The sequence below is a fragment of the Eschrichtius robustus genome, chromosome 5, assembly GCF_028021215.1.
Source record: "Eschrichtius robustus isolate mEscRob2 chromosome 5, mEscRob2.pri, whole genome shotgun sequence".
NCBI classification, from domain to species: domain Eukaryota; kingdom Metazoa; phylum Chordata; class Mammalia; order Artiodactyla; family Eschrichtiidae; genus Eschrichtius; species Eschrichtius robustus.
Window position 1 is genome coordinate 126,003,745 of NC_090828.1, and position 23,736 is coordinate 126,027,480.

At 40.0% G+C, this 23,736-nt stretch overlaps 1 protein-coding gene across 5 annotated transcripts in view; it reads right to left on the minus strand.

Annotated features, from left to right (window-relative positions):
• SLC35F5 (solute carrier family 35 member F5) overlaps positions 1 to 23,736 on the minus strand; it is a 182,918-nt gene that overhangs the window by 133,947 nt on the left and 25,235 nt on the right. For all 5 annotated transcript variants that reach the window (XM_068545255.1, XM_068545254.1, XM_068545253.1 and 2 more), the window contains exon 3: positions 9,520 to 9,613. The gene's annotated coding sequence lies outside the window, so the exon portion shown is untranslated. The remainder of the gene's footprint in view (positions 1 to 9,519; positions 9,614 to 23,736) is intronic.

Consider the following 23,736-nt stretch of genomic DNA (forward strand, 5'->3'; position numbering starts at 1 on the left):
TATAGGAGTTGGTTAGGTTTGGTTCTAGAGAAGTTAAATCCAACAACAACAAAAAGTTGAAACAACTGGGCTTTGTGCATCCCCAGAGGAAGCTGCGTCCTGGGACAGGGAGATATCCTGAACAGAGCTTGACTAGGCTCTGCTGGCGTATTAGCCTTTGCAGTCTTTTCCGCATACCAACTCCCCATCGGGTCAACACGTTCTTTCTCAATTATGTTAACCTCATTAAGAACCCTGCAGTCAGGTCCTGCTTTTCTAGCTAAGAAGCATTTTGTTTTTAAGGTGGTGTTTGTTGAACACTATTATGAGATTAGCTATAATTTAACTCTCAGAGTTTCAGCCTATCCTGCTGCCCTTCTCTAGGTGAGCAGTCAAGAAGACTAGTCACATGAAAATAGAAAGCAGAGTATGGGGCTTCCCTGGTGGCGCAGTGGTTGAGAATCCGCCTGCCAATGCAGGGGACATGGGTTCGAGCCCTGGTCTGGGAAGATCCCACATGCCGCGGAGCAGCTGGGCCCGTGAGCCACAACTACTGAGCCTGCGCGTCTGGAGCCTGTGCTCCACAACAAGCGAGGCCGCGACAGTGAGAGACCCGTGCACTGCGATGAGGAGTGGCCCCCACTTGCTGCAACCAGAGAAAGCCCTCACACAGAAACGAAGACCCAACACAGCCAAAAATAAATAATAAATAAATAACAAATAAATTAAAAAAAAAAAAGAAAGCAGAGTATGGATTTGAGAGGGCATTACAGAGCTATAAAAAATAGGGATATGGAATTAGAGAGAGGGTGGAGCCTTTTGATGATTCAAAATGTATTGACTGCATACTTGTTACACGTCAGGCTCTGTGCTTGGAACAAAAGCCATTACTATGAAAGAGGTGTGGTCTCTGCCTTGTAGGCGTCTGAGTTTTCAAGGATGGGTATTTGGGAAAGTGACAGGGTCACACAGAGGATTAAGAACAGCAGATTCTAGAGGCTGGGGAGCAGGATGATGAATTTAGGTTTAGCCATGTCAAATTTGGTGTTCTGAAAAATGTGTAGTGTGTCCAATACACAATTGAAAACATGGGAATGGTGTTCAGAAGAGAAGGCAAGGCAAGAGATACAAATTTTAGGATACAGAAACCAGCATAAAGTTAATGCCTGGGGCAGACATGGATGATGAAAGTATTGTTTCCAAGGCCAATAGGACAGTATCAGTGGAAGTTTTTAACAGAGCTATGGATGCTTCAATAATCAAAGAATTATACAGAATTGGTAAAAGAAAGGAAAAGTGTTAAAACAAATTGAGTGGTGAATATAGCACAAACAAGTCAGCCAAACTTGAAGAAGGGTCAACATCAGATCTTGCTTTCTGAGATATAAATTTCCCTGTAAGTAATACTTTACCAACATCCCAAAATGTTGGTATGTAGTTTAATTGCTCACTTCTTTTTTTTTTAAATTTTATTTATTATTTTTGGCTGCGTTGGGTCTTCGTTGCTGCACGCATGCTTTCCCTAGTTGCGGCGAGCGGGGGGGCTACTCTTTGTTGTGGTGCATGGGCTTCTCATTGTGGTGGCTTCTCTTGTTGCCGGAGCACGGGCTCTAGGCGGGCAGGCTTCAGTAGTTGCAGCATGTGGGCCCTAGAGCACGCAGGCTTCAGTAGTTGTGGTGTGTGGGCTCAGTAGTTGCGGCATGCAGGCTCTAGGGCGCACGGGCTTCAGTAGCTGTGGCGCACGGGCTTAGTTGCTCCACGGCATGTGGGATCTTCCCAGACCAGGGATCGAACCCGTGTCCCCTGCATTGGCAGGCGGATTCTTAATCACTGCGCCACCAGGGAAGTCCCTGAGTAATTGCTCATTTCTAAATATTAACTCATTAATTATTTAGATGTGATTTCTAAGTATATGGGGTTATATTGGTCATGATAGATAGATGGATGGATATAGATATAGATATATAGATCTGACTGGAGAGGAATTCAATACAGAGAATTGATTTCGTGGTGGCCATGGATTGAGAAGCCAACCGGGCACACCGAGGCAATCCAGAGATTATCAACAGCAGGAAGTCATTACCACTTCTAGGTCTGCAGGGACAACAGAAGGAGGTGGCTTTACCCAAGCTTAAAGCTGGACCCATCTGAAGTGAGTTAGAGCCAAAGTGGGGACTGCCCAACAGAAGCTGGGAGCCAAGAGCGGCAATCCACAGGAAGCAGGAAACATCCCGCCTTTCCCCTTTCTGCCTCCTAATCTAAGGTCAGTGCTGCCAGTGTCTCCCATTGTCAGAGCCCAAGGGAGCCTGGGAATTGTAGTTCCCTAGAGCACAGGGGAAAACAGTGCAGAGAAGATGATTATCTTTTTGTTACTAATTTGAAGTTTATTACATTGTGATCAAAGATTGTAGTCTGTTTGATAATCCTTACTTGGTATTTACTGAAACTCATCTTATGGCCTAGGACATAGTCAGGTTTTGTAAATGTTCCAAGGGTTGTTGAAAAGAATGTGTATTCTCTTACCTTGTGTGCGGGCAGTATCCCACAAATGTCCATCAGACTTTGTTCATTAGTTGTGTTGTCCACACAATAAAGATACATCTTTATCCATACTATTTTGATGACATGAAGTCAGTTTTTGAAAGAAGTTTGTTAAAAATCTCTCATTATGTTTATGGATTTATCAAATTCAGGTGCCAGCTATATGAAAAATAGTCTGTAAGGAACATGAATGGAAATAGTTGGAAGGCTGGTACACTGGTTCAGGTGAGAAATGACAGTAGCCTGGCCTAAGATGGTAAGAATGTAGAGAAAAAAGGAAAGAGAGAAATTAATGCTGATTCCTAGGATTCTGGCTTGGGTAACTGGATGAATGGGGGTACGGTTCACATATATGGACGGCCACTGACCAGGGATTTTTCCTTGAGCAAATTACACAAATTCTCTGGCCTCAGTTTTCTTCTTAATAAAAATGGGTATAATAATCGATTGTATTTCATAGGGTTATGGTGACAGTGAAAAGAGTTAATATATGTAGAGTACTTAGCACCATAGCTAAATAACTCTTCTATATAAGCTTTTATTATTACCAACTAGCATATGGTTAAAGGAGTGAAGGTTTGGGTTTGAGGTGGGAAATCAAGATTTCTTACTGAGGCTCATTATGTTTGAGTTGTTTTGGAATTTATCTTTCAATAAATAGGGTGTGAATGATCTCAGTAAACACTGCTTAGGGATGAAAGAGGATGGAAGTGCGCAAATACCACTGGAAGGTCCAAGGCAATGTACGAGAGGTGGCAGAATCAAGGGAAGATTGTCTTAAGGAAGAGAGAGTGGATAATGGTTTCAGGAGAGAATAAGGAGTTACTTCAGGGGGAGATGGAATAACTGAATAACTGCCTACATGTACGTTCTGTTTATCTTTGTTTTCCAGTGTTTCAGTGTGTTGTTGTCTGGCTTGGTTTTAGGTAAGGAAGCCAGTCATCCCCAAAAGGCTGCAGAAGAGCAGAACTCTGGAAAAAACGACTGTAATTAACAGAGCAAGCTTAACTTACCTTGTGTGTGATTTATCATAAGATTAGTAAACAGATTATTCTAGTGACAGGTTGTCGAGAAGCCTGTATTAAACTTGTGGTGCAACAGGAAAAAGTGATTAACACGGCACAGATTCATGAACATGTATGTTTCCGGCTTTGAGCTACTGTGTGGAATGAAAATGCAAATTATGAATTCTGTAGTATGCACTGCCTTGGCAGATTTTCGTGTGAGATTATGCATGACCACACCTCTCCCACAAGTCTGCACAGGCTTAGGAATTTTCTTATTAAGGTTGTTATAAAACCTGCATTTTAGCAAGGGCATACAAATAAATGTAAAGAATATTCCCAGGCATATTAATCTTGATTTATAATTATGTGTCCCCCTTCACTGGGTTAGTGCCAAATTATTTTTTCTTGTCTGTAGTGTTAAGGAGGAGAGCATTGCTTTAAGCTTACTGTAATTGAAGCCATCCTTCATAAACCAGTTTTAGATTGATCTCACATAAATTATAAGCTAGATTCAATTATGAAGCCATTAACACACTTCACATAAACAGAAAAAAAAAAGCAGGTTCTGTGTGAAAATAGGAGATTTAACATGTACTTCTACCTTCTCACCTTCCTGAGACCCCACTAACACAACCAGTGAAGGGATATTTTAAGGCTTAAACCCAAAATATGGAGAGAGCTGGAGAAGGGATCATTTTAGAAGCTGGAAAGCAGATGAATACATAGTGATAGAATAAGCAGAGCTGAGAAAGTTGAATTCAGTCAAGCAGTAGAGAAAACTAGGAATTAATCTGATTTACAGAAAATCAAAGACTTAGAAACTAATGGCAGCAGGTCTTCGTGGAAGTGAAAATAAAAGGGGTATAGATTTAATAAGGAGCATTGTTAGGAAGTCTGTTTTAGAAGGAACTGGACCCTTAGACTCCTCCCCAGATCCAAGCAGCATCCCAGAAACTGACCTTTCCTTAACTGGCAAAGAATGATGGTTTATTTTCATAATGAAGTAAAATAGATGGTCTGCATGGAAGAATACCAGTGCAGTTGAAGGCGAGGGAGCTGTACTAACAACAGGGGAATAAATGAATGTATGTGTATTTGCTTTGAAGACATAACATGCCAAATCCATCTTTCTCAGTTCTGAGTCCAGGACACTGAAAGCTAGACCTTTACCCTCCTGGCAGGAGACTGAAAGAGTCTTCTCTGGGATATACGGCTAGTCCATGAAGAAAGACATGACATTAGAAAAATACTGACATCAGAAATCTCCCCATTAAACGGCCCAGTCTGATGCTCATATAGGAAAATTCACATCAGACCAGCCCATCTCTCACATCCTCAGAGCTTCCAGTCAGTATTTTAGTATCACACTCTTAAGTGCTGTCAAATATGAAGACTATGTATGAGGTATCTGCAGAAAGCTAACCTGGAAGATAGAAAATAAAATAAAGAGAAAAAAGTAATGTTGAAGAAATAAAGATAAAATAAATGTCAAAAACATCACAGAGAGAAGCGACTGTAACTATGAAATAAGAACAGAATTCTACCCCCAAATAAATGAACAAACAAGTAAATAAATGGAATGTTCCAAAAACATAAAGAAGGTCTTGGAAATTAAATACAATAGCAGAAATAAAAATCTTTGATAGAAAGGTTAAAATATAAAGTGGAGGAATTTTATCAGCAAAAAGAAAAGAAGACGGAAAATAGGAGATAAAAAAATTAGGAAACTGATCATAGAAAATTAGCATTAAAAAAGAGGAAAAAATAGAGAAGATCGAGAGGAGGAGATACTTAATAATCTGAGTTTCCAGACCAAAAGATTTACCAAGTGAAAACAGATTCACACTGGTAAAACATTGTGAAATTTCAAACATTTAGGGCAAGGAGAAGATCCTGCAAGATTGTAAAGAGGAAAAAAAAAAAAATCCAGATCATACACATAGGATCAGTAATTAGTGAGAATAAAAATGTTCCCCCAAACGTGGTAAAGGCGATTGTTCTGTGGTCATGTTAACAAATGGCCATTTAAATGGTTTTAAACTCAATCAATCAAAGGCAACATCCCCAGATGAACATGACTTTGCAAACCAACCAATCAGCATGAGTTGCTCACTTCTGACCACTGGCCCATTAGGGATGGACTCACTCCAATAAAAACACCCAAGGAACTGTGATTCTGCAGATGGCATCCCACTGAAGCCTGTGAAAGTCCACCAGTCCCTGAACTCTGTGCTTCCCCAAAGCCCCAGACAAGCTTAACAGTCTGCTTTGCTTGGAGAGACTGTGCCTGAGCAGCATAGCTCTCCTTTACTATAGCAAGCACTAAATTCAGCTTTGTTCTTTTATTTCAGATATTGAGTGGTGGTCTTGTCAACATCTGACATAGAATTTTAATTTCTGAACAGGAGCACTGGAAGCTACAAAGCAATGGAGAAAGGCTTTCAAAATTCTAAAGGAAAATAATTAACAACTTAGAGTCTACACCCAACCAAACTATCATTTACATATGAAAATTTCTTTGAAAATACATTTTTAGACATGCAAGATCTTAAACAGTTTACTTATCATATACCCTTTCTTGGGAAGTCACTGGATGAAGCCGAGCAAGAGGAAGATGTGGGTTACTGGAAACAGGAGATCCAATATAGGAAAAAAGCAAAAGACAGCCCAAGGACAGTGGTCAAGAGAGTCCCAGGATAGTATTTATACCCCACAGCAAACCAACCCACGTTGCAGCTTGTATCAGCTACCTAGTGCTGCATAACAAATCAATCCAAAATGCAGTGGCTTGAAACAAACCATTAAGCTCACACATTCCTGGGCATTTCTTCTGGCTGATCCTAGCTAGGGTCATTCACACATCTGTGGTCTGTTGGCAGGTTAGCTGGGGTTGATTGGTTCCAGATGGTCACACTCACATGTCTGACAAGTGGTGGTGGTGGTTGGAGCCACTGTGGTGACTGGGCTATATTTCTCTCCTTATCCAGCAGGTAAACCTTACTCTTCCCATGGCAGCAGGACTCCAAGAGCCCAAAGCACAAGGACTTTTCCAACTTCTGTGCTGTGCTTGTTAACATTTCATTGGCCAAAGCAAATCACATGGTCAAGTTCAGAATTAAAGTGGAAAGTGTACTTAAAGTTGCAGAGCAAAGGAGCATGGCTACAAGAAAGGGAACTGTTGGACATTTCTGTTAGCAATCTACCACAGAGTTTAGCAGAAGTTTCCAGGAGAAAATTCCTTAAGAAGATGAAATTTGTAAAATGTAACTGATGTGTCTGAACATGTTGAGAGAAGATTTAGACAACTGTTAAAGATTTTGGTGTTGAATTCATGACAAATATAAAGATAACTAAGCAAAGGGAAAAAAATAGGCCATTATCAACTCTGAGGATAACAGAATGTTGTTAGCAAAAAAACTAACCATAATTTACAACAGATTTAGTGGTCATTAGTGTTTAATTAGCCGTAAATCAGCCAGTTAACACTGAATACTGACCTAATGAATTACAATTTGACCGAATTATGAGAAAAATGAGTACAAAAAGTGAGGACAGGTAGTGGGGCAGGAAGGATAACAGAGAGCTGAGTCCTACTCTTCCATTCCTCTTCCTGAATGGAAAATCAAGAGATCTTATCTAAAACTGGAACGTCAAGAAGTAGCAGTGCAAAAATTTTATCTAGCAAAATGGAGGCAAATACCAAAATAATCAGGTGAAAGAGGTGAAACTGGTGCCTCTGGGAAGGAGTAAATGGTATGTGAGGGGACAGGGACCTGCTGTGTTTCAAAAAAGGCCACAGAGAAATATTTGTCTTTAAAATTATGTGCATGTCAACTTAAGTACAAGTCACAACCGAAAGAAAAAAGGCAGAGAAGAAAGTAGTCAGTGTCTTTAATCCAGACTGATATGCAATAATCTCTGTCTAACATCAAGTGACAAAAAGCAAAATGCAGAATAGTTTGTATACTAAGCTATTATCTGCATTTTAAAAATGGAAGGAGTGGCAAATATAAATATATGCTTGGGGGCTTCCCTGGTGGCACAGTGGTTGAGAATCTGCTTGCCAATGCAGGGGACACGGGTTCGAGCCTTGGTCTGGGAAGATCCCACGTGCCGCGGAGCAACTAGGCCCATGAGCCACAATTACTGAGCCTGCGCATCTGGAGCCTGTGCTCCGCAACAAGAAAGGCCGAAATAATGAGAGGCCCGCACACCGCGATGAAGAGTGGCCCCCACCTGCCGCAACTAGAGAAAGCCCTCGCACAGAAACGAAGACCCAACACAGCCATAAAGAAAGAAAGAAAGAAAGAAAGAAAGAAAGAAAGAAAGAAAGAAAGAAAGAAAGAAAGAAAGAAAGAAAGAAAGAAAGAAAGGAAAAAGAAAACAAACAAACTTATGGTTACCAGGGGTAAGGGGAGGGGAGCGATAAATTGGGAGATTGGGATTGACATATATATACTTGCATATATAAAATAGATAACTAATGAAGACCTACTGTATAGCACAGGGAACTCTACTCAATACTCTGTAATGGTCTATATGGGAAAAGAATCTAAAAAAAAAAAAAGAGTGGATATATGTATACATATAACTGATTCACTTTGCTGTACACCTGAAACTAACACAACATTGTAAATCAACTATACTCCAATAAAAATTAAAAAAATATATATATATATGCTTGTATCTGCACAGAATAATTCATCAGAAAGCTCTGTTGAGTTTATCTTCAAAATAAATCCCAATTCTGGGAATTCCCTGGCGGTCCAGCGGTTAGGACTCTGCACTGCAGGGGGTGCAGGTTCAATCCCTTGTTGGGGAACTGAGATCCCGCGGACAGAGGGGCAAGAAAAAAAAAATTCCTGATTCCATCCATATCTCACCCCTCTGTTGCTCTAATCCTAGGAAAGCCATCACCTCTTGCCTACACTAGGTCAGCAGCCTTCTTGTTGCTTGTCTAGTCACCACACAGCAGCCCAAGGCATCCGGTTAAAAGAAAAATTAAATGACATCATCCCCCTCACCCCCCCACGCCGCCCCGTTCAAAACCTTTAAAGTTTTCTTCATTAGGTCAAATAAAACCAGACGCCTCACCAGGTCTCCACAACCTCCTGTGATCCGGTTCTGACCTCATGCTCGTCCTGTTCTAGCTCATTTTTTTTTTTTTAAATGTTAAGTCTTTTGATCCATGAACATGGGATATCTTTCCATTTACTTAGGTCTTTTTTTTTTTTTTTAATTTATTTATTTATGGCTGTGTTGGGTCTTCGTTTCTGTGCAAGGGCTTCCTCTAGTTGCGGCAAGTGGGGGCCACTCTTCATCGCGGTACGCGGGCCTCTCACTATCGTGGCCTCTCCTGTTACGGAGCACAGGCTCCAGATGCGCAGGCTCAGCAATTGTGGCTCACAGGCCTAGTCGCTCCGCGGCATGTGGGATCTTCCCAGACCAGGGCTCGAACCCGTGTCCCCTGCATTGGCAGGCAGATTCTCAACCACTGCGCCACCAGGGAAGCCCTCTAGCTCATTCTTACTACAACTCATGGTCCCTCTGCCTAGAGTGCTTTTCACAGATACTGAGGCTGGCTTGTCACCCACATCTCTGCTTAGATGTCAGCTCCTCAGAGGGACCCTTCCTAGTCCCTGTCTCTGTACCCTCCCTCCCCCTTCATCACCTACCTGTCCTGTCTCTCACCTCACCCTGACTTACTTGTCTTCATAGCACTGATCACCATTTTACATTTAATTGTGTATTGAATGTTTAGCTGTTTATTAGCTCTCTCCCCTAACAGCAGGTACAGTCCCGTGAGGGAAGACCCCGAGTACCCAAAACAGGACCTGGTCCATAGTAGCTATTAATAAATTTCCTTTGAATAAATTAATATACAAAAAATACAGGAGACCCCCCGACTATTTATAGTGGCTGCTTTGAGGAAGGGAACTGGGATCTTGGATGTCAGGGGTGAGAGAGCTAGAGAGAAGGTCTTTTCACTTACCCATGACCTTTAACTCCTCCAGCACCCAGGGTCCAGACAGCACACTTGGTGAAGAAGCCAAATGTGAGAACATCCGTTTAGATATACTTTTTTCCTAAAAGAAAGAAGGCATTATTAACATTCAATTCATACATTATGAGTACACATATATAATTTATAAATTATATTCTGAATTGCATGTTCAACATATTTTTATTGACTAGGGTATAAAACTTAAAAGTTTGGTCTGTAGGTTTGAGATAAAGCAGATGTGTTTGATGTGTCTCATACTGTTTTAAAATTGTTTGAATCAACATTAAAATCCAGAGATTTCACATAAAATCCCAGTCGTCTGGGTTGTTTGAGAAACCAGAGTTGCTGGCAATACGGGTCCTTTGATTCCCTCGGGCGATGTGGGCACAGACCCATTTAAAAGGCAAGTGGATCCCGCTCACTGAGGTTTCTTTCCCTGTTGGCTTCCTGTAGGTTTTCAGATTCAGCTCACCTCACTCCCTGCAGGCATTTTACTTTATGACCCTTTTCTGACTCTGTTTCTCAATCTCAGCCAAATCATTTTTATCTGATAGTGAAAGCGCTGAAATTCGCTAATAATCAACTTAAAACAAAAATTTTGAGCTCCGAGCTATCCCTGTTTTTACATTATTACACTCACTCTTGCAATCTGCTGAGTAATGGGGGGCAGAGCAGGTGCTGGCACAACCGTGATTAACTGAGGGTGTGTCCCTGTGAATCACAGTTGCTGGGATGCGTGCCGGCTGAGAGCAGGCTGAGAACCACTGTTCTGTAGCCTGCAATTTCTCAATTATATACAGTCCTTCTTTGTTATACATGTAGCTACAGCTCCATAGAAACTTCTTGTAAGGACTACTGAATGTATAGTACTCCTGAGTTCCTCAGAGTATCAAGTATTAAGGATATTTAATAAAGGCTTGTTGGTTAAGTGATTAGCATAAAAAAAACCCATAGATACTGCCAGTGCTTATAACTTATATCACCATGGTTTGCATAGTTAAATATATAGAGGTAGTAAAAGTGCACACACACACACACACACACACATTTAATAAAAGCAGGAAGAATGAATGTCTCAATCATTTTTGTTTTCCCATAATGCCTAGGGAAGTGGCTTTGATATAATAACTGGACGAATGGATGGATAAATGAATGAATAAAGTTTATAATATCCACCTTGATCATAATCATAGATACTGCTTATTAAGCATCATCTGTGGACTGGCCACTGAGCTAAGTCCTTAACATCATTCTCTCATTTAATCCTCACAGTCATTACATATGGCCAGTTTTTTCTTTTAATACTATAAAAAACTAAAATAAGCCTTAGAAAAGTGAAATAAGTAGTCCAGAGCCACATACTACTAAATGGCAGATCCAGGATTCAAACCCAGGGCTTCCCAAAGCCAGTGGTCTTTACTAAGCAATACCAACAACAAACCAACCAACCAACACTCTGGGTGAGAAGATGAGATGCTGAAATTTCTCCAAAATATTCTCATCCAGTGACGTGGTTGTCACTGAAAATAAATTCTAAAAATCAGCATATTCTGCAGGAGCAGAAGTTAAACATGTCTTTAGCCAATTAATAGATGGGGAAAAACAAAGGACATTCAGTGTAGAGCTCAGGATAAGTACATGACTAAGGGCAGCTGAAACCTTGAAAAACAGCAGACAATTGGAAATTGTTACAAAAATGGGAAGTTGCTTCTTGGCCACAACTTCTATTTGTTATAGATAAAAAGTAGTGAGAACCAATTTTTTTTTTTTTTTTTAAATATAAGATCAAAACTCCAGTTCCAGTCATCCAACAGGAACATTTCCTTCATGAGAAAGGCGCCATTGGGCTGAAGGGACATAAACAGTTGGAAGGCTTCGGCTCCACACCCAAGGAGTTTACCATACGCTAGAGATGCTGAGGGGTCCACCGACACGTGGCTGGAAAAGAACACTAGGGCAAGCGAGGCCCAAGCGGGAGGGTGCTGCCAGCCAGGCTGAGAATGCTGGACAGATGGCTGTCACTTGGGAAGCAAGGGTTAATAAGAGGCCACTCTCTGCCCAGGCTGCGCACGGCACCACACTCCGTGTGTTCACCGTGGAGAAAAAGAGATGTGGTAACCAGAGTCCTTCACGAGATAAGATAAAAGCCTTAAGTAAATTAAGCGCAATTGTTCTGAACATGATAAAATAAGGGCTTTAGATGACAGAGGGGGAGGAAGCTGCTGACTAAGAAGAGATCTACATATTTCTCCACCAGAAAAGGCAGTTCAAGGCAGCTTGTTTAATGGAAAGGAAAATATATTAGATGGAAAGTTGTGTCTGGGGTGTGTGTGTGTGTGTGTGTGTGTGTGTGCAGAATTATAAATGAAAAATCAAAGAAAAACTCCTAAGCTGGCTGGTAGACCATTCATGGGTGATGTAAAGGAGGGTTTTTATTTACTTTTAACATTTTTCTATTTTTTTTCTCTAATAGAACAAATAATACATGAATATACTTTCCTTGTAAAATTATAAAAGTTACAGGTCAAAATAAAGTCCCCTTTGGCTATTTCTCAACTGTAACCTGCCCAAATCCCTACACCTCCTCAAATGATCTTTTTCTGAAATTTGAAGTGCAAGCACATGTGGTATTTGAGCATGATGAAAAAAAAAAGAAAGAAAGAAAGAAAGGAGAAAAAGCTTGCAGTAATAGTAACACTAGTTCCCTCTTATTAAGCAGGTGCTATGCTAGATAGTTTACATATAAATTATTAGCTCATTCAGCAAATGTTCTGTGAGCAACTAAATGCCAAGGACTAGGAATACAGCAATGACCTCAAAGAATTTGCAGTCGCCTCCTAGCTTGGTGTCCTTTTCACCACATACTGATAAAGAAAGCAAGACTGCGAGAGATGAAGCAACTCACCCAAGGTTGCTGTGAGATAAGTGGTAATACTGGGCTTCGAATCCTGGCCTGTATGTCTTCAAAGGCTGACCCTCTTTCTTCCACTACCACTCAACTGTTTTCAAACTGTTTTAAAAGCAATAGTCTTTTAAACTGTTTTTAATGAAAACAGAATAACTTTATCACATCACAGCTCAATGCAGGAAAAAGATAAAAGTGGCAGCACTTTGGTTCATTCAGTGGCCTACCTGTAAAAATAACTTTGTTCCCATCAAGAGGACTAGATGAAATTTCTTAAGGACTGATACCTCAAAGCCCCAAGTCTGTCATTAAGCAGCTTTAGGGACAACTAGTAAACATTCAAGTTGATCAAGATCATCAGGGCTAGTGAATTCCAAACCTGAAAGTGCCTGGGAATCACAGATTCCTGTCCCTCTCCCACTACTTATGAGCCCTAATCTAATACAACTGGTGTCCCCATAAGAAGAGCAAATTAGGACAAACACACAGAGAGGGAAGACCATGTGAAGAAACAGAGAGAAGATGGCCATCTACAAGCCAAAGAGAGGTCTCAGAAGAAACCTGTCCTGCTAATATCCTGATCTCAAACTTCCAACCTCCAGAATTGTGAGAAAATTAATTTCTGTTGTTTAAGCCACTCAGTCATGGTACTTTGTTATAGTAGTCCTAGCAAATTAACACAGGCAGTATCTGGTATTATTTGCCATTTGAATGCAGAAGAATTAACTGATTCTGTAAGAGAAGAATGAGACAAAGGGGGCAATAGAATAAAAACAAGAAGATGAATTTCACTTTCATCAGTTTCAATTTCAGGAAATGGTGAAGATAAAAATAAATGAATAATGGGACTTCCCTGGTGGCACAGTGGTTAAGAATCTGCCTGCCCATGCAGGGGACACGGGTTCGATCCCTGGTCCGAGAAGATCCCACATACCGCAGAGCAACTAAGCCCGTGCACCACAACTACTGAGCCTGAGCCCTAGAGCGCGTAAGCCACAACTACTGAGCCCGTGTGCCACAACTACTGAAGCCTGTGTGCCTAGAGCCCTTGCTTTGCAACAAGAGAAGCCACTGCAATGAGAAGCCCGAGCACCGCAATGAAGAGTAGCCCCCGCTCGCTGCAACTAGAGAAAGCACGTGCAGCAACAAAGACCCAACGCAGCCAAAAATAAATAAATGAAAAAATAAATTTATTAAAAAAAAAATGAATAAGAATGGGGACTTCCCTGGCGGTCCAGTGGTTAAGGCTCCACGCTTCCAATGCAGGGGGTGCAGGTGTGATTCCTGGTTGGGGAACTAAGATCCCACTTGCCATGCAGTGTGGCCAAAAAAAAAAAAAAAAAAAGAAAAAAAAGAGTGGACGATTGCCAAAACAAACCTTTGTTGAGGAAACAGTACCAAGATTACTTACTCTAGCAGCTTCATGAGCTCAATGACAAAGAGGCAAGGAAAAAGTGAGAGGAAAGACTTCCAGGGAAAACATGGAGGTAAAGCACAAAGGAAATGGGAAGCATCATGGCAGGTACCAAACTATTTTAGGAAAAAGAAGTAACGTGAGTCCTGAGAGTAAAGGAATTAAAACATTAAGACTTTAAGGAAGTAAAAGGAGTTCAAAGGAAGCCTAGGGGAGTTAAAAATAAACCATATATATGGGCCAGGTGTTTTGTAAACTGGAAACAGGTCACTGAGAGAGCATTAGATCACTCAAGGTTAGAGTTACAGTTTATGGGGATCAGAGAGCAAAGAAATAGGGTATAATTTTAAAACAAGAAGCAAAGTAATATGGGAAGAAAGACTGGGTTTGGCCATCTACATTTTCATTTTTCCTGTAGCCTCTGAGCCAATAATTTCCCCATTTTGTGCCAAGTTTGAAACCAACCAAAACAATAAAATAACTATGAATGGAGGGAAGAAGAGTGATACACTTCTTTTTTTGCTATGTTGAATAGATTAGACATAATTTATCCAAGGTATAGGTTATGGGCAAGCCAGTCATCACACGGCCCCATCTGGAGAAACCACAAAACCTGTGGCTCCTACTGAGAGAACAGTCATGTTCCACACCATGTGGCCTCTCCCACCCTTCCCTAATCCCTTAGCTCTCAGTTCTACCTCAGCTGACTGGGACCAGGAAGGAGCATGCAATCCCAAAGCAACCAATTTTATGGGTTTATGGCCTATGAGGTTTGGCATAGAACCTCTGTCCAAATAGGGATATTTTCGGTCAAGCAGACACCACTATCTCCTAGAAATTTGACACTGAACTGACAAATTGTGAATAAGTTGAAGCTTTAAGTTATCAGAAAAGACAAACTAAAATCACAAGGTATTCATAGGAGAGTCGAGAAATTGGTGGGTAGAAATAGGAATAGAGGCAGGGCAGATGGAGGGATGCTGAGTCACTGCAATTATGGGATCCCTGGACTTGCCAAGGCAACAAGATGACTCAGATTGGCAACTCTTCACTGGATGCCTCTAGTTCCTGAATGACTGCCAGTGTCCACGAGGACCGACTCCATCATTTTTCCTGAATTCCAGGAAGATTCTTAAAGTCTTGACTTCCACAAATGTCCTCACAGTACCCCTACTTCCACCACCCAAATGAACCATTGTTCTTTGTAGTGAAAGGATATTGCCAAACATCTCAGTAACAATAGTACTGGCTAACATTTATTTAACATATATCATGTAACAAGCACTAAGCTGTTAACTTTACATGTTCTTGCTTATTTAATGTTCTCAACAATCTATGAAGCATTATTATTATTCTTACCAATTTATAGGTGGAGATCCTAATTTAGAGAGGTGACCTCACCTGCCCAAGGTCACACAGTGATTCTGTGGCAAAGCTGGTTCTGAATCCAGATTTGTACAACTTCAGAGCCCAAACATATAATTACATTTAACTCCTGTCAAGTCACTTTCTTTGGGGTCATGTTGATACTAGATATTGGGATTCAATTATTCCAAGTCATAAAATTTGAAATGTAATGATCGGAACTTATGGAGGAAAAAAGACTCATCATGAATATTATGTGCTCTAAAATAATATAATCATGCATCTTCTGAAAGTTTGGAAACTTCATCGAAGAGAAGTTCTGAAAAATTCCCCGAGCAAGGCATGGTGAAGGAAAATTAATTACTAATTTCAGACACATAATGTGTGCTAGATGTATTATTTTAATTACAGCACTGTTTAAGGAAAATATGTATTTTTCTAGTTTAACTGTGACCTTAATTTTCCTCACAAAGTCTTAAGCTCCTCAACAATGAACTCTCTACAAAGAGGTTTTTAGAAACCAAACTTGGATATAGAAGAGAAACTACTTTGCATTAAAAAAAGAGAAATGAAACTGTAGAATTTAAAACATTTATATGCAAGGAAAATAAGCTGTGAAATAGAAAGTGCAAGATTCCAGCTCTTTCAATTATGCTGAAGGAATAACTAAGATTTATTTCTCAAAAATTGGGAAATTTAGCAGAGGTATATAGAGAACATACCTATTTGTATTACCTATAATATTATTATCTCTATATATATTATCTATAATATGTATTACCCCCACGAGGGCATAAATTTTTTTGCTTCCTTCATTGCTGGATTCTCAGAAGCTACAACAGCTTCTGGCATATAGTAGGCACTCAATAAAAGTCTGTTAAAGAAAATGAATACATGACCCAAACTCAAGATAGTGAGATTATTCTCTGGATTCTATCTTTAAATTATACATGAATTTGAGCAAGTCCTTTAGCATCTTTGGGTAGAAAATTTATTTATTTATTTGTGAGATGTTTATTTAATAGATATTGCGAGAAGATGAGATTTGTCCTATCAAATATCAAAATTAACAGTGTAGTACTCGTTTAAGAATAGGCAAAAAAATTAATGGAACAGACTAGAAAATTTATAGATTCTTTTTTTTAAAATTGATTTACAATGTTGCATGTTTCAGGTATACAGCAAAGTGATTCATATCTATATATCTATATTTATTTCAGATTATTTTCCTTGATGGGTTATTACAAGATATTGAGTAGAGTTCCCTGTGCTATAGAGTAGGTCCTTATTTTTAATCTATTTTATATGTATTAGTGTGTATCTATTAATCCCAAACTCCTCATTTATCCCTCCTTCCCCACCCCTTTCCCCTTTGGTAACCATAAGTTTGTTTCTACGTCTGTGAGTCTATTTCTGTTCTGTAAACAAGTTCATTTGTATCATATTTTTATTTTTTATTTTTTAATATTTATTTATTTGGCTGCGTTGGGCCTTAGTTGCGGCACACGGGATCTTTGTTGCGGCATGCATGATCTTTTGTTGCGGTGTATGGGCTTTTCTTTGTGACGTGTGGGCTTCTCTCTGGTTGTGGCGTGTGGGCTCAGTAGTTGTGGTGTATGGGCTCCAGAGCGCACAGGCTCTGTAGTTGAGGCACGTGGGCTCTCTAGTTGTGGCACACAGGCTCCAGAGCACGCCAGCTCAGTAGTTGCGGCGCGTGGGTTTAGTTGCCCTGCAGCATGTGGGATCTTAGTTCTCGGACAAGGGATCGAACCAGCTTCCCCTGCATGGGAAGGCGGATTCTTAACCACTGGACCACCAGGGAAGTCCCTGTATCATATCTTTAGATTCCATATATAAGTGATATCATATGATATTTGTCTTGCTCTGTCTGACTTACTTCACTTAGTATGATAATCCCTAGGTCTATCCATGTTGCTGAAAATGGCATTATTTCATTCCTTCTTATGGCTGAGTAATATTCCATTGTATATATGTACCACATCTTCTTTATCCATTCATCTGTTGATGGACATTTAGATTGTTTCCATGTCTTGGCTATTGTAAATAGTGCTGCTATGAACATTGGGGTGCATATAACTTTTGAATTAGAGTTTTTGTCTTTCTGGATATCTGCCCAGGAGTGGGATTGATGGATCATATGGTAACTCTATTTTTAGTTTTTTAAAGGAACCTCCATACTGTTCTCCATAGTGGCTGCACCAGTTTACATTCCCGCCAACAGTGTAGGAGGGTTCCCTTTTTTCCACACCCTCTTCAGCTTTTATTATGTGTAGACTTTTTGATAATGGCCATTCTAACTGGTGTGAGGTGATACCTCATTGTAGTTTTAATTTGCATTTTTCTAATAATTAGTGATGCTGAGCATCTTTTCACATGCCTGTTGGCCATCTGTAGAGACGGATTCTTGTATATGCATGTATCTCAATTTAGTATATATACGTGTGTGTGTGTATATTTAGTATTCCACAAAGGTTGCATACAAAATCAGTATATAAAGTAAAATAAGTTGGTTTGGGACAACTGGTTATTGTTTAAGAGAAAGATAAACTGGTTATTGTTAAAAGAAAGAATAATGTTAATTCCTTCTCATACTACATACTAAGCTCAATTTCAGGTAGATCAAAGACCTGAATATTTTTTAATAAAAAAGAAAATGCTAAAACTACTAAGAACAAAATTCACAGAAATGTTTTTATAACCTCCGGGTGGTAAAATAATTTCTTAGAGTAACAGTAACCCCACAACCATAAAGAAAACAGATTAAAATGTGAACAAGTATAATCGTTTTACATGTAAAAGTACAATAAACAAAGGAAATGAATGGCAATCTAAGAAATCATAATCATAACAGAAAAAAAAATTAGCCATGATATAGAGAGGGTGCTGCAAGTCAATAAGAATCATAAACAACATATGACACAGTAGGAGAACAGGAAAAAGGAATAAGCAGGAAATTCAGAGAAGAAATTATATAAATAGCTAATACACATAAGAGAATCTACTAATAGCAAATACATAAATGACCAATAAACATGAAAATCCACTAATTATTGTTATAAGTTGATATAAACTTTTGGAGGCCATCTTGGCAATGTGTCTCAATAGAATTGACCTAACTAAAAATGAAGGTGTAGAGGAGAGAGCACTGGTTTTGAAGTTAGACAGAACTGGGTCTGATACGTGCCGTTACTATTTACCAGCTGTGTGACCTGGAGCAAGTTGCTTAACCTATCTGAGCCCTGGACACTACACTGAAATGAAGAGGGTAATACTCTCAGGCTAGAGGGAGTACTGAGAAAATGCATGGACAGAGCCTGGAACATAAAAGAGCTCAATAAATATCAGTTTTTCCTCCTCTTACTCTCCCTGTGCTCCTTTTCCCCCTCCTCCAGATTTCCTGCCAGCTTTGGTTAGACTGAGGAATGATTCAAGGCAGAAAAATCCAGCTCCTTTTTCATGAAGTCACAATTTGGTTAAGGCATTTATAGGTGTTTCAGGGAAAGCTCTCAAGGAAAGGAGCAAAGTGTTCTAGTGAGTGAAAACTGCAGAAAGAACAAACCACAAGTACCAATCTGGCAGCATCAGAATGATGAAAAGAAAAAGCCAAACGAGAATGAGAGTAACACCAAACCCAAAACTATAAATAAAACTGATCAAAACGTGAATAATTATGCACTTTTGAGTACAGGAGAAAATTAAAAATGTTATGACATTAGGAGGAAAAATTAGACACATGAAGATAGTACCACACACTGAAGAAAATGATGCTACTTTAATATATTTCTGAAATTATGTAAGTAGTATCACATTACCAAAACTTTAGGGAAGTATGTGATAGAAAAAAATACTCCCGAAGTATTATATAATGATTATCATTTTAATTTTTTCCCTTGTAGTATTTTTCATGGACTTTTAAAAAAATTGAGATACATTTCACGTACATAAAATTCACTCCTTTAATGTGTACGATTCAGTCATTTTAAATTTATTTATTTATTTTTGGCTGTGTTGGGTCTTCGTTGCTGCGCGTGGGCTTTTCTCTAGTTGCGGTGAGCGGGGGCTACTCTTCTTTGCGGTGCACGGGCTTCTCATTGCAGTTGCTTCCCTTGCTGCGGAGCGCGGGCTTCAGTAGTTGTGGTGCACAGGCTTTAGTTGCTCTGCAGTATGTGGGATCTTCCCGGACCAGGGCTCGAATCCATGTCCCCTGCAGTGGCAGGTGGATTCTTAACCACTGTGCCACCAGGGAAGTCCCCAGTTCAGTCATTTTAGTAAATTCCCAAAGATGTGCAACTATCACCACTCTCTAAGTCTAAAATGCTTTCATCACCCCCCAAAAATCCCATTAGCAGCTACTCTGTTCTCTATCCCTCCAGCCCCCTGGCTCTACCTTCTATTTCTATATCCTTACCAAAGGCATGTTTTAAGCCAGTTGAATTGTCTTTCTTGTTTCACTGAATAGCCCATCAGAAACAAACTTTCCATAAATGGATAAGTATCTTTCAAATTTTTGTATAGAGAAATTATTTCTAAAATGTTTGCAGAGGGTAAAAATTAAAAGAAGGAAAAGAAACAGAGAAAGAAAAACAAAGGATAATTCTAGGATAACAACTGAAAATTGAGGAGGAAAACAATTTATTTGCAAGCAGACAACATAGCTTAAGATGTGAATAGTAACTTGATCAGGTTATTGAAGAGGGGGATATTTTCTTGGGTCTGATGGTCTTACTATTGTGTTAATCTTTTTTTTTCTTCCCTAATATTTATTTATTTATTAGGCTGTGTTGCGTCTTAGTTGTGGCATGCGAATCTTCATTGCAGCATGTGGGATCTTTTTAGTTGCGGCATGCAAACTCTTAGTTGCGGCATGCAAACTCTTAGTTGCGGCATGTGGGATCTAGTTCCCTGACCAGGGATCAAACCCAGGCCCCCTGCATTGGGAGCATGGAGTCTTAGCCACTGGACCACCAGGGAAGTCCCTATTGTGTTAATCTTTAAAACTTTTTTTTTTTTAATCAAAGCAGTATGTGTGCACATTTATAAAAAAAAAAAAAAAATCAATGGTGCTGAAGAGCTTATTGCAAAAGGTAAGAATGCCCCGCTGCGACATCCCAGCCCTACCCCACCCTTTGCCTTCCACCCAAACCCTACTAGACCCACACTTGGGAAGCAACCAAGTTTAACTTTTCAACAGCTACAGTTCTTTAATTCTTTTGGGTGGTTACTTCCCTATCCCTCAAATAATACAGTCATATTGCCACTTCTTTGTTTATCAGACAGACTTTATCTGTGGACTTCCTTCCCGTTCTGATACATGAGTACTTAGTTCACTTAGACCCTCCCCCCTCTCAGTATGAATGTCTCACTATTTTTAAGTCCTCTATTGTAATTTTAGGTAATGCACTTTAGTTCCTCTTTGTAATTTTCTTACTATATGTCCTTTTGTTTCCTGTTCCATTAACTATGACCTGTATCTCTCAACTCCCCACTTTGTATAGGGTCCCCTCCCGTTCCACTTCCAAAATGCTCTCACTGCTGTCTTCTGTAAGATTTCAATGATAAGGTACCAGCACAATGGAATAAGAAGTTCAGTAACTTCCCTGGTGGTCCAGTGGTTAACACTTGGTGACTTCACTGCCATGTGCCCAGGTTCAATCCCTGGTTGGGGAACTAAGATCCCACAAGCTGAGTGGCCAAAAAAAAAAAAAAAGAAGTTCAAACAACATTAAAAAAATTGTGAAATAGTTTGTGCACACAGACAATAACAGAGACTAGCATAGGAACACATATACATCCACCACTCGGCTTTATCAAATCTTAACATTATAACATATTTGCTCCCCTTAAAAAAAAAGCATTGCCAATCCATTAAGGGCCTGTATACTAAGGACTGACTCTATTTCTCTTTGCCAGTGTTTATCATTACAACAAAACATCTCTCCTTAATTCAGTGTTTACCATTCTAATACATGATTTTATATTTTTGATGCATACTTTGGCATCCATATACACATAATATAAACATATTTACATATATTCATATATATTATATATCCATGTATTATATATCAGTGATGACATTTTTAAAGCAAAAAAACTTCTGGGGGGGCTTCCCTGGTGGTGCAGTGGTTAAGAATCCACCTGCCAGTGCAGGGGACACGGGTTCGATCCCTGGTCCGGGAAGATCCCACATGCCGCGGAGCAACTAAGCCCGTGCACCACAACTACTGAGCCTGCGCTCTAGAGCCCGCAAGCCACAACTACTGAGCCCATGCGCCACAACTACTGAAGCCCACGCACCTAGAGCCCGTGCTCTGCAATAAGAGAAGCCACTGCAATGAGACGCCTGTGCACCACAATGAAGAGTAGCCCCTGCTCGCCGCAACTAGAGAAAGCCCGCGCAGCAACGAAGACCCAACGCAGCCAAAAATAAATAAATTTTTTAAAAACCCAAAAAACTGCTAGGAATTGGGAAACAATAGCATTTCGAAATTCTCAGATTTTGGGGTAACTCGTACTGCAAAGCAAGCAAAACGTTCCAGGAGCATGGCTCACAAGGCACACAGTATACCATAAAAGGGTAAAAAATAATAGCTTGGTGGCTTAAGAGGAATGACGGGATACACCAAAGAGAGAATCAGGAAGGTGATCTTTTTTTTTAAAATTTATTTATTTATTTTTGGCTGTGTTGGGTCTTCGTTTCTATGCGAGGGCTTTCTCTGGTTGCAGCAAGTGGGGGCCACTCTTCATCGCGGTGCGCGGGCCTCTCACTATCACGGCCTCTCTTGTTGCAGAGCACAGGCTCCAGACGCGCAGGCTCAGTAATTGTGGCTCACGGCCCTAGCTGCTCCGCGGCATGTGGGATCCTCCCGAACCGGGGCACGAACCCGTGTCTCCTGCATTGGCAGGCGGATTCCCAACCACTGTGCCACCAGGGAACCCCCAAGAAGGTGATTTTTAATTTTGCACCAAGACTGGGCCATCCATGCAAATAAATGAAGCGCTAAAGTTCAAGAGGACGTTTCGTAGCAGGGTCTCCTCGTTACACTCCCAGGGCTGTTGGAAGGAGAGGAACAGGGAATGTGAGGCAAGGCTGATTCTTAAGGTGCTTAACAGTACAGCTCACACTTCACAGAAATGAAAATTAAGGAGGAAGGGATGGGGATCTGCACACTGACCCATTTTCAGCTTCTGTGGAAAAAAAAATCACCATTTATAGCTAGAATGTACTATAACAGAAGGAGCGTAAATAACACTTAAACACTTGAACACATGCCAGAAAAGCAGAAGCAAGAGTCACAAAAGAAAGTACAAAGCTCAATGGCATGAAGACATAAATGGAAGGACATTCATTTTTCTTTATAGCTAATAGACTTTAAATTTTTACAAGCAATTTCTTTAAGTCACCCATAATTTCCCTACTGTATGGTAATTTTTGTTTCTTCATATTCCTTCCCAATTTTATCCCCCCCCATACATGCACAGTATATATACAATGTTTAACTCATGTTAATCATTGTATAATATACAATTCAAAATGCCACTTTAAAAATTTAACATGGGGGCTTCCCTGATGGCGCAGTGGTTGAGAATCTGCCTGCCAATGCAGGGGACACGGGCTCGAGCCCTGGTCTGGGAAGATCCCACATGCCGCGGAGCAACTAGACCCGTGAGCCACAACTACTGAGCCTGCGCGTCTGGAGCCCGTGCTCCGCAACAAGAGAGGCCGCGATAGTGAGAGGCCCGCGCACCGCGAGGAAGAGTGGCTCCCGCTTGCCGCAACTAGAGAAAGCCCTCGCACAGAAACGAAGACCCAACACAGCCATAAATAAATAAATAAATAAATAAATAAATAAATAAATAAATAAATAAATAAATAAATAAATAAATAAATAAATAAATAAATAAATAAATAAATAAATAAATAAATAAATAAATAAATAAATAAATAAAATTTAACATGTTTTCATCAACACACTATCAGTCATTAGACTTAAATTCTCAGTGTCTGCATCTGGTTCCTATTGTTTCCAGTTGCCTACTATTATAAATACGCTCTGACAAGCACAGTGGGTATTCTCAGCATAAATGGGGGAGGGGATGCTAAGAAAAACTAGAAAATGAACATTTTTTAAAGAGAAGAGGTAAATGTGGAAGATTCAGAAGTTACCTTTAGGAGCCAGTCGATTCAGCAGAATTGGGTTCCTGTTCTTGTACATTAATTATGTATGTTTTAGCAGGTATACAGTTCTGCTCAGGGAGGATTTTTAATTTTTTAAATTTACAAATGCAGAAAAAAACCATAGATGATACTAAAAAATATACAGGTACCCAGAATTAATCAATGTTCATTATATATATATTTTAAAATACAGGAATATTCCTAAAAAGTTGAAGTCTCTTTTGGACTCTTGTGCTGTCACACGGGCAGCCTCTTGATGACTGCAAGGAACAATAAGGCAACTTAGTTCCGAAGTAGTTCACGTAAACGGTGATAAGGGAC